This window comes from Strix aluco, chromosome 10 (assembly GCF_031877795.1).
Source record: "Strix aluco isolate bStrAlu1 chromosome 10, bStrAlu1.hap1, whole genome shotgun sequence".
Classification (NCBI taxonomy): domain Eukaryota; kingdom Metazoa; phylum Chordata; class Aves; order Strigiformes; family Strigidae; genus Strix; species Strix aluco.
In genome coordinates, this window is record NC_133940.1 from 5,872,081 (window position 1) to 5,884,846 (window position 12,766).

The following is a 12,766-nucleotide window of genomic DNA, read 5'->3' on the forward strand; positions in this document are numbered from 1 at the left end:
ATTTTTCAAGAACTGATTAATTTACATAACATGAAACCTTAGTGGCACCTTACTTGTGATTACCAAGATTCTGGGGAAAAAAAAAAAAAAAAAGGATTATCTAGAAATGGAAGATGACAGAAGTTTTTCATAAATGTTATATTTCTGTTAAGAAAATCCTGTTAAAACCCAGTTACAAGCATTAGTGTCATCTGAGTTTAATAAACCAACACATGTAAATGATTATAGTATGGCAGTTAATGAGGGCTTCCCTTGGAAGACTTTGGATTTAGATAGCAAATTTGTGAGCATTTTACAGTTAATATACACAAATGCTTGGTGTGAGCAAGTCCTGAAATGTCATGATAGAGAATGCATATGTTCTAGAGCTGGAGATTACCAGTTTACTTTGTAGTTTGAATTAGAAAGAGATTACCAGTTTACTTGGTGTTTGAGTTAGAAGCGTAGATGCAGATGTTTCATGCTAACTTGCCAGTTTTATAGTCACTGTTAAATTCATCACAGCTTAACAGACAGAAGTTCAATTTCCATTTAATTAACGTGCTGTGATACTTTGAGTAATTTCTTTTCCTTTATAAACATGTAATAAAATCTTTCTTAATAGTATTTGTCTAATTTATATTACTCAAGTTCTCACAATGGCTGAGTTTTCAGGAAACATTCTTTGATGTAACACTTTAGTTCTTTGTAACTGACTTTTTTGGCATTTTGAGTCACCATTTCACTGTGCCTTAAAATAAGAGTAAAGCTTAAAAATCATAATTTTCTACCTGAAACAATATTGAAATGAAAGTACATGTAAGAAGGATCTAATTACAACATACAAAAATAGAATGGTATAAATCCTTCACTTTTAAAGAGATTTGTTTTGAATTGAGGTTTAATCAAATTGCACTGTGTTTGAGTTCAAACAGAGGAGAGCTCAGAGTATTAGCTTCAATCCTGTAAACCCTTTTACCTGTGACAAGTCCTTCTTCACCTGAACAGTCTGACTGATGTCAATGGCTTGAGTTATCATCCGCCTCAAACTGTATAGCACAATTCACAAGGAAATCAGTCCCTGAAATTTTGGCAGAGTATATTATGGCCATGTAATACACCTACATTGGTTTTCCCTCTCTACAAGACATAGGGAAAAGTTTCTATGACTGGTGCAATGACAGTGGAGACTGTGGCTGTCTGTAAGGATTGCAGTTTGTGGGGGTTTGCTATAAGGTGTATACTACATGAGGTCTGATCAATGTATATTCAGCATGCAGCCACTGCTTGTGTTCTCTGCAGCATGCAGGGGATTTCCAGGCTGATAGCAGATGCTGTGGAAGTATCTTCAACCACTGTATATGGATGTATAGTGGTTTGGGGAATGTCCATTAAGCCAAGACCACAAAACCAAACCAAAAAAACGCACTTAGGGAATACAACACATCCAGCCCTTCAGAATCATTCCAGAGAGACTGCCACATAGAAAAAGAGACATGACTGGGCAAAAAGTAGGTGCATGACAGAACTAGTCACAAATGCCAAGTATAAATAGGGACAGATTTGTTAAGAAGCAGTTATTGATTCTTGTGCCTTTCCCTTCTGCTTTGATTGATGCCTTCTATTCCCTCTTCCCACACACAATTATTCATTTCTCATTTTTCTTACAGCAGTGTTCCCATTTTCTTCTGTGCATAAAGCATGACCCCTCAGATTTCAGCAAGACTTCCGCTTATCTTTCAGAACTGACTTACCCTGCATTGCCTTCAAGTAATTAGCTGACTAAAATCAAGCACTGTGTATGGGTGGACTTACCAGAAGTAAAGAAACATGAGACATGAATTGTATGTTTTATTCTTCATACATCACCTGTATGCGCTATGCAGGTTCCTTGGAGATGCTCTCTGCTCGGAATGAAAACAATCCAGGTAAAAAATCCACTCAGAGATTGCTTAACTCTGATTAGAGCTGGGGGATAAGTATATGGAGCAAGACGGCAGTGAAAGTTAAGTTAAAAAATAGATTCAGATGGAAATTCTGAAAATATGTTTTGTTCTTGTTTCTATTTTTTGTTCTTTTGTGGAAATAAGAAAGATAAATTTAAGTTCACTCTGAAACTCCTTGTTCTATATGCAAAGCATGCATCTTTGGCTTGTTTTGCTCTCTTTTAATTTTCTTCAATTAAAATACTATTTTGAAGTGGAAAGTGTAAAATTCAATCTGAAATGTTTTGGAAATTTCCTTCCCCATATGTTCAATGAGATTATTCAATAATTTGAGTTTAAATTTTTTCAAGTGACAAATGCTCTTTATGTTCAAAAATTATATAGCGTGTCAAAACACACAAGTGTAGTAAAATAGGCAGTTTAAAAAAAACAAATAATTAATAGATTATAAACTAAGAACAATCCTAGTGTTCATGGAATATTTCTAGCATACTAGAACATAGTACAAATGCCTAAATGAGATGAATCACCCTGATAAAACTGAACTGAAAAATTACTTTAACCTTTTTGAAACAATGCATTTTGACATTTCCAAAATGAGACAAGAGCCAAGATTTCACATAGACTTTTCCTACTGAAGCTGTCATAAAAATCAACAAGTTCTCAAGATGTATTTTGAAGAAGAATGCATTATATTTTCTAGTTAGAAAATGGTGCTGTTGTTTATCAGTCTTTTTGTTACTTGACTCTTCTGTTAAAGAGATTTGGGAACTTAGAGCATGGGCCTTGCTTATCTTTTAATTGATTTTTAGCCATGTATTTTCTTTGAACACTTTTTCACCTTTGGTAATTGAAGTCCTGAGGTATAGGACTACGTCACAGCAAGGACACAATTCTAATCTGAGGCTTAGCTTCAACTAGCACCACCACCCCAGCGGAATGCAGTGGTATGATGGTTATAAAGAACAACTGTACATCAGTCCTGTAAATTTCATCCACAGTATTCTCCTTCCAGGAGAAAGGATTTTAGTCAGTAGGGTGTGCACTGACTAGAGAGACATTAATTAGAGGAAGACATCTCCTGAGTGGTCACCAATCAGTTTGGAGTTTTATTGAATATGTGAACACTTGTACTGCATTTCTGCACCACAGTTAGTCTCAGGTCCCCATATGACTTTCATGGAGGGAGATGGAATCTATTTTTTTTATTAATAAGGGAACTTAATGAAAATTCTGCATCTTAGTTACTACTTACGCCAGTTACAACCATCTACAGATGTTCAAGTTACAATTGATAGTAACTTTCTCTCAACTATTCCTCTGTAAAAAAAGATACTATAGGTGCTTCCCTTTATTTTTTTTTTTTTTTAAATCTCAATAATTTAATGTTACAGTCAGACACAAGCAAGTTTGACAGAACATCACTGAGCCTGATTCTGTTCTCTGCTTCACTTGTCTAAAGCAGAAGACACTTCACTGCAACAAATGCAGTCACATTATTGCAAAACTGGTGTTGGAGCAGATTCAGAGTGACAGAATAGAAGCCTGCTGATCTGCTAAATCCCAAGGTGGTGTTGTACAGAGAGGAGAATGACATGTGGCTTTTCAGAGCTAAACCCAGATAATAAATCTCATATTGGTTAGATCTTGGCAGATGAATGAAAGTGGTTACAAAGTGAGCGCTAATTAAACAGACTGTCTGGTTTTCATCTCTGAAGAGATCAACTGCTATTTCACATACATAAAGGAAATACTACATTTTTCTTCTGGTGGCTTTGATAGAAATAGTTTAAAAGAATACTCTCACTTTTTTAAGATTTCCCACAAGATTTCATTATATGACAAAACCCCAACAAGAAAACCAAAAACTCCGCTAGTCATGTCATGTATAATAAAGTGACGTACCAAGGAAGGCATTCTGGATCAGATCCAAAGTCCATTTTAATGAATTCAGTTTTCTTTCCTTGACTTCTCTTAAGTCTCAGAAGCTCTTACTGAAGCAAGAATGCGAGCATACTTGCTCATGTTTTAATATTAATAAGAAGATTTAATATATTTCATATCTTTTTTTCTTCTATTTCTTGTTAAACTTACTGATGATTTTAGATGGGCCTATTACTGTCTTACTGAAGAAGGGGGTGTTGTAGGCCTGAAAAACTTTAAAATGTGAATGATTTTTCTATAGAAGCACAGTTTTGGAACTGTGAGATGAATTACTCAGTTCGGAAACTATTTATAATAGACCTCATGTCTTTCAAGGTATTTAATTTTTAAATATGATGTTACTGGAAAGTATTCTAAGGGTAGCAAGTGATTCATATGTCTGTCAGCAATGATTTAGGTCAGAGGCAGGTGAATGGCGCTCTCACAGTCATGTTGAGCCCTATTTTATACAGTAATTGTGAACTGTAATGAGAATAGTGAGGTGGGAGATTACCTCTGTACACAGCAGATTTGAACTGAATATTGGAATTCTGTATTTGCTCCCTGCATGTAGATTTGTGAAAGGATGATAGAACCTTGAATAGAGAGAAGAGCTTTAAAAGTCATACGATAGAAAATCAAAGAGGTCAGTTGTTAAATTTATTCAAATCAACCAACCAGGTGTCTTGTCTCACGCACCCCCCAATTTACTTACATCTGTGGTATCTCAGAAGGAAAGAAATGACAAGTGGGCATCAGCAGAAAAAAACAGCAAGAAACAAAGGCTTGAAGCTAAATTAGAATCCATGTCTGCATGTTTAATTAAGAATGACTAGTGCCAATCAGAGATAACAAAAATTGATTAACCTTAAACTGTCATTTGAAGTGGTAGATCTATCTTTCAAATCAAAACTCGACACAGTGTAAACGATGAGGCTCGGTACAGGAACATCTGAATCTGGTTTGCATGAGAATTCAATTATATCATCTGGCCTCAAAAGCTATTCAGCCCTCTTATTATTAAGAGCTACAAGGAAATGATTGCCGTTAAAATAACCTGTTGCTCAAAATAGACATCCCTTAATTTAAGAATTATAATTATTTTGGTTTTATATCAAAATATACAAACAAGATAAATCTGTTAAATAAACCTATTGTGGCATCTGAACTAATCAAAGTTGGTTTTTTACTTGTATCAGACATTTCAGGCACATCAACTACATGTCGATACATGTCCCTGGAAACCTGAAAATGTTATATTATTTGGGGTAAATTTGATCTAAACTAGATAAACTGTATGTTAATTTAGCATTATGTACAAACTGCTATCTCAACAGTGAATGTTGCAGATTCATATAAGCTTTCACCAGAAGAGAGATAGCATGGTATAAGATAAGCCCAATGAAATACTTAAGTTTCTGGTGCTCTATCTCCAAATGCAAAGTGGGGTTAAAAACAATGTGTATATCTGGACTATATTCTGACTGTGGTTTGAATCTCCATTTTGTGTTTCAAACTAGTAAGTTTCAAATACTAATAAGCTTGGGGTTTTTTGCTTGTAATATTAGGTCTAACTCTGTTGCATTTTTTTACTTGTCTTCCCTTTCCGGTATTTTTCCAAGTCAAAGGTATTCTAAAATTCTTTTAACCTCTTGATAATCAAGAAATTCTGTACTTGTAAGGACTTCCAAATTGGCTTTTGTATTAAGGGGAACAGGCTAAAGCAAGTAAATTCTTCCTGAATTCATGTAAAGAATCCAAAAGGGCAGAAATTGGCCCTCTGTACAGAGAGAATATGCCCTTTGCCTCCAAAAATAAATCCAGCCCTTGAACCAAATATGCCCCATGGTTAACAGCAGAGAGCAAGACTACTCAGTTAATTCTGCTAATTACGCTTTAACTTGGAAGAAAGTAAATAGTTAACGCACACTTGGATACAAAATTAGTGCAGCCAGAGTTTTATGACATAAATGTTACAAATTTAAAGTCCCATCTTTTCATTTGCTCCTCGGCATGGAGAAATGTTAAATTTCAGATTACTTGACCCCATCTGCCTCAGCTCTGTGATGTGAGCTCCTGGCACACAGCCCAGTACGATATAGGGATTTTTTTTCACTTTAACAGGTTATCCTGTTGACTCCAATACTTAAGTGCATCCTCAAGGGCATTGTTGAACTGGAGATATTTTTTTACATTCTGTAAAAGTCAGTTGACAATAAAGACAATTTCTTAATGTGAATGTTCATTGAGCACTTTAGTGCTGTGAAGAATGACAGTTGCCATTTCAAAACTTCAGACTGATTTCAGAAAACACAGAAAGGTTGCAACTGCAATTGAACCTCCACTCTGTCATCCTCTTTTTCAGTACCCTCCCTTACCAAAATAGTTTCCCAGCAGTACTGTGATCCACTTTTTTCCAGCAGGGAAAATTATTTATCGATATGTTGTGTCAGGTTCCTACAAAATTTTTTTTTATTCAGAAACCCATCGATTGTTTAGGTGTAATTTAATGCCTACTTCTGCAAGTAGTTTGTCATCATAATTAGATGAACTTAACAATACCATACCCTTCATACTTTTTCTCTTTACTATTTCCTTGCTTTTTTAGAAAAAACAAAACAGCAAGAAAACACAATACATGAATCTCAGAATATGTTTTACAATGTTTAAAAAGCTGTCAATTTAGCTCCATCCCTAGTGTCTAGAAATGTCTCATGTATTATATTCTGTTAGTCCTGAGTTCTTAACTATTTTTTTCACTGTAGCACCGACTGTTCTTAGGTGGCACAGACTGTTACATGTGTAGTTTCTAACTTACTTTCCCAAGTTAAATTTAAATCATGGCACTCTTTTGCTTATATAAGGGATTCTCAAATACTTTCTTTCTGATAATTACATGCCAAATTCTTGTCCTGTTGCCTCTTTGCCCCACACCCCCATGCATCCCTGTATTCAGCCTCTGCCATCCTGAGAGATGTCATCATTTTAAAGATACTATGTCCCAAACTGGAATACTAAGGTCATTCTACTTAGAGCCATAGAATCACAGGATGGTTTGGGTTGGAATGGACTTTTAAAGGTTATCTAGTCCAAACCCCCTGCAAAGAGCAGAGACATTTTCAACTAGATCCGGTTACTCAGAGCCCCGTCCAACCTGACCTTGAATGTTTCCAGGGATGGGGCATCTACAACATCTCTGGGCAACCTGTTCCAGTGTTTCACCACCATCATTGTAAAAAATGTCTTCCTTATATCTAGTATAAATCTACCTTCTTTTAGTTTAAAACTGTTACCCCTTGTCCTATCCCAACAGGCCCTGCTAAAAAGTCTGTCCCCGTCTTTTATATGACCCCTTTAAGTACTGAAAGGCTGCAATAAGGTCTCTCTGGAGACCTTACTTGAATCCTTAGAGAACTGTGTTTTCGTACTGCTTGACCAGAATTAGGATTTTCAATTCAAGTTTACCAAGTATGAACATCTCCCATAAAAGCTTTTTTCAGTTAACCTTTAAATGACCTTTCTTGTTTTATACTGTAGGAGGAGATTCTCTCTACCTTTCTGCTTGTTGTCTTTAACATGCCTCTCATCATCCCTAACAAGTTCACACATCCTGTGTTTTATATATATATACACACATATATATCTCTATAAATAAATAAACATCAATCGTGATATTTGCTGTGGTGGTGGGAAGAAGTTAACAAAATTTCTGTAGTGGGAAGAGTGAAAATGGGCATTAAAATTTTACCATCCATAAGATATTAGTGATGATAAAGACACCAAGTTATACAGCACTGTGTGATGAATGATGGTCACGGTCCAGATCAAATGATCTAACACTTGGTTTTTGTGAAAAATGAGTGACTGACTCAGTCTGAAGAGATCTGGTTGGAAAAATGTTGGCATAGTTCATATGCGAAAATATGGCCCAATGCACAGAAAATGATTATAAAACTGGTTTTAGTTCCATACTTGTTATTGCTATTTTTTCATGTGTGATAGGAAATTAAAAATCAGAATAAGAGTAGGTTCTTCTGCTTGGGTTAGACAAATCAAAGTAAAGCTGTAACAAATTTATTCAGATGTTTCTGAACTGAATGAAAACTGTATGAATGTAGGATGTATATACTATTTTTTTTTTCTAAATGGAGCTGTCATTATATTTAAAGTATAAAGAAGGGAGAGAAATGTTTTGCAAGTGACAACAAAAGAAAATTTGAGTTAAGGTCAGATTTAAATTTCCAAATTAGTTGTCCAATAGTCAGGGAGGCAGTTTGCATTTTTTTAAATGTAGACAAAGTTTTCTCTCAGGAATGATTTCTTTGTAGGATTACACAATCAAATATATTGCACCCTTTCTCTGTGCCTATCATTTAGAGGTATACGGTCAATGTGTAAAGGAAAGTTCACCAAGTTCAGAGACCTTCCCTGTAATACTATTAAAAAATTGTCTCCTGTCATCTTGTTCATTTGGACTTTTGTGTGTCCTAGAAGAAAAAAAAATTTACTTCTTTCAGAATTAAGTGGAAAAATACATAAAAAATCAATTCAAAAACCAGAATATCACCCCAGAAAATAAATGCTCAGCGTGCATCTGTTGTGTAGGACATTTGTTGTATAATAACGTAACATTAAAATAACTATGCTGTCAGACAGGAATGCATGGTCAAATGCTGAGCTTTGATTACAGTGTGTTTCTCTTAAATACACACAACTAGACAAACATATTTTAACATATTTTGCTTAGACCTTCGCTACTGATCTATAATGCTGTTTCATTTTCTTTTAATGACCAGGAGCTGCTGCAGTGTGCCTTTTTAAATTCAGTTTGTGTGCTGCAAAATTCTGAGACAGGTGCACAAATGTCATTCAGGTACTTTTCTTTTATAGGAATTACATTTCTGTCTTTTATGCGCTGTAGTAGAAATGTCTGCCATAAGGACATAGGTACTTAAAGGGAACAAGAATTACAATAATAATACTGATACTTTGCATTTGCATGGATTTGAAAACATTTCCCAAAGGTATTTTAAAATTATCATATCTGTTTTTTCAATAAGGAAAATAAGGCATTGGAGAGACAATAGGAATGGCCTGAAAGCAAACATGAATCTTGTTATTTCAAAAAAAAAAAAAAAAAAGAGTAAGATTCAAGAGCTTGAAGATATAAATTTTCATAGCTCCACTGAAGTCAGTTGTATCTATTTCTACTGACTGAAAAGATAATACTGACCTCCAGAGTCTTGATGCAAGCTCCAGTTTCCCCTTTGTCTTTTTTTTTTCTTTTTTAATAACGATAATACAGTCCTCTCACACTCTGTCTGTAAACTCACTAGCTTTTAAACTGCTCTCAAAGTTTTTTGTGGTTGTTTATTCTCCCTGAGTAAGGACTTCTGGTGTTTGATACTGTCCTTTGGCAGGAAGCTAAGAGTTGCATTACAAAAAAAAGTGAACAGAGCTGAAACTTTTGTTTAAATGACGAAGCAAGGAGCAAAGTGGCAAGGTTTCTTAGATACAACTTCCCTCTCCAGATGTGTTCCAATGTGGAGTTCCTATGCTGGACCCATATTTGCTTTTGTTTTGCAGCAGATGCAATTATATAGTCATCATTTCATTCCAGCACTCTCCCTTTTATCAGGGAAACTATAGACAATATAGATAAGTGTTTTACATGTGGGTCTGACTGTGTAAACTGGTTTGTTGGGGGAGAAGAAGAGGCTTCATAGATTTGGAATTTGTAAATAGGTATAATGAGCTGAGTTGCAGCTCATCCACTCTAAGCACCTCTTAGAAAGGATGCCTAGTTTTGTGTATTTTCCATATATAGTGCAAGGAAACAGTCTCCACTTTGCAAAACATCTAGGAAAAGAGTCCTTTAATGCAGATCTGCTGTAGCTGTGAGATTGATTAAATTATTTTCTAGAATCCATACTAAGGAATGACACGTGTCCATGGATGGGCTGTGCTAGAAGTTGGGAAAGGCTGTCACTGTATGCCTGTTTGACTGCTTTTTTTCTGTTATTCTGAATTTTTTTCTGTCATTACTTCTTAGTGTCACTACTTTGCCTGGGCACGTGGCATCTTCTCTCCCTGCCTTGTAGGGCTGAGGTTCAATAGAGGAGAAACCGAAATTATTCAGGACTACTTTATGGCTGTGCTAATCCTTTTGTCAGAAGTGCTCTGCCACAGTCTTGCTTCCTGCTTTGACACTTCTTACCCACTTGGTTACCTGCCTTCTGCTTTGGGGTATTTTGCTAACAGTTGTTTCTTTCTTGGTGGTAACAGATTTTATTTTCTTTCAGTTACCAGTACTCCTACAGCAGATGATGCAGACAGGTGGACATACCTTTCCTGGGCATCCATCAGAGAACCACATATATAATTTCTTTGAGGAAGAGGAGTATTTAAATTTTATTTGGGAAAAAATTAATATCCTGGGTTTTTTACATGCTAGAAAACCTGCACTCTGCCATGTGAAATGAGTGTGGTTGCACCTGTCTCTCTCAAACAGCTAAATGCAGCAGTGGGGAACACTCAGTGGCCAACCTGCCAGTGAAAATCCTCTTACAGCTGCTCTCTCAAGTCTTCTTTCTTGCTGAAGTTCAAGGTTTATTTAAGGATCTCTGACCCTGTATCTAGGTCTTTGCTCTCTGATTGTTTCTAGCTGCTCAGCCTCAGTTATAAGAAGCTGTTCAGGCAGTTTCTCCCTTTTAATCTTTTATTAAGAACCAGCAAGCCTGGCTTCTCCTGACCTTTCTGCTTCTTGGTTCTATCTGCCAAACATCAGCCCAACTCCCTCAGTGAGTCTTGGATCCGGTATGAGAAATCATGGAAAGAGTTGGTTGGGATAACTTTCCTTTTTGGATGCTTTCCCTGGAGCTTCTTTTATCTCAAGTCTTAGATGGATGTCTCAATACAGGCAAAAAACTTAAAAGTGAAGGTTACTGCATTTTGCCTCAATAATTCTGTCCATAGGGTAGATGTTTTGTCTGTCCCCATTAACATCCTGCAGTCTACAATGGTATTGCTGAAATGTTTGAGGTTTCTTAAGACATCACTCCAAAGTGACACTGCAATGAAGGATTGTTCCTCTGGGACTACTGGGGTACGTTATTCCCCAAAGGATAGCTTTTCTAAAGCTTTGCAAGAACGTGGAAGGGTTAAGCTGTAGATCTGTCCTTGTGTCACTCAACCTAGCGCTGATCATCTCTATGTAACTGCAAATTTAATGACTTCAGAAAGGCTTTAACTTAGCTCTTTGCTCATCTGTCCTGTTGACGTCAGTAGGGACTTGGCTGTAGGCTGCTGGGAGCAGACAGTCCCACATCTATATGCTGGAGCACTGACCGTAACTAAGAATGGAAACAGCGCTCTCACCTGAAGCAATTTACTGACCGTGATTTAGTTTCTGGAGGCAGGGCTAAAAGTCAGCAATTGTAGCTAGTCTCCCTGCACTGTCCTGTGATGCAAGTGCCAGAGCATGCTCATTTTCTCCCAGTGCCACTTGGTAATCATTTGAAAATAAATCCGATAGAAGACCTTTTGGATATAAGAATTATAATTTTGCAAAACAGCAATCACTATAAGCATTACCCTTTAGCTACTGACAGCAAAGTTCAAAAATCTCATCATGAGCTGGTTTCACAGCAGCTGATAAAGGTTAATAAAATGGAGGTTTAAAAGGCAGTGTTTCTAAATTTTTTATGCTCAGAAAGGGCGATTCTCATTATTTTAGGTTGATTTAGCCCACATGTTCCATTCACATTCAAACTGTATGACTCTCACCTCCCTTCTTGCATTACATGGAACTGTAAACTCCAGGCCTTGCTGCTGTTACAGCTGACAGAGAGAAGATTGCACTTTCTGAAGTGAGCTGGTGTCTGTAAATATCACTACAAGGTAAGATTTGTGCAGTGACCTCTAGAGAATGGAACACCTGCTCCACTGAATTATTGATGTGAATTTATAATCGTGTCCTGTACAATATTTCTAACGGGAATTATTAACTGACTAGAGTATTAAGATTTTGTAGTTTACCTTTATTACCTTTCTGTGTCACCGGACGTACTAATCTGTGGTATAAGTCAATGACGTGAGGATTTTACTCAGTTTTCCAAAATTCTTTGGTTCAAATTGGCTGTGGTCTTTAGAGTTACTGCTAGTTTTGTGCCAGTTTGAGTGAGAGAATATGTGTGCCTTTTGTCCTGTTTCTCATTAGTGATGAGAAAGGGTGTATGCGTTTTTGCAGGGTGTGGCAATTTTATATGTTTCTCAGGTGTGCACTTTGTAATTATTCTATGCTTTTATGGAAAAAGATGTATGTAAATATCTTGAATTTATGGCACTACGCCAAGTTCCACTGATGTAAGACCAAAATAATGGGTTATTGAATTGGGCCCATTATATTAAAAATCCAGTCTCTGTCTTTTCTGCTCCACCGTTGGTAGAGAGAAGCCTGACCTGAATTACTAATCTGAAGACAGGTTCATAGCTGGGTTTTTTTAATAGTGGGCCATATCTGAGCTCCAAAGTGCTAATGAAGTTTAGGGTAACAATACTGATATTCCTGGTCTTAAATTCAAGAGAAATGAAACTTCTGGTTTTGGTTTTGTCCATTGTACTTATAAAAGATTCATATGTGAAACGAGACTGTAAATAACAGGCTTTAAGCTTAAATCAATGCTATGAAGTGGTTGTTAATACTGACTTCACAGTTGATAAGATACAAGAGGCCATTTCAGTTTTCAGTCAAGTTGCACTTGAGAAGTCCTGATTAATATTTGTGTCAGAACAGATTTAGAACAGAGTTAAACAGGATGTTGGACGGGCTGTGTTATCTGTGCGGTTCCGTCATGCACTATAATTATCATGTATTAATTATATATGTTCTATGGTTCACCAACCTCTCCTAAAGCAAT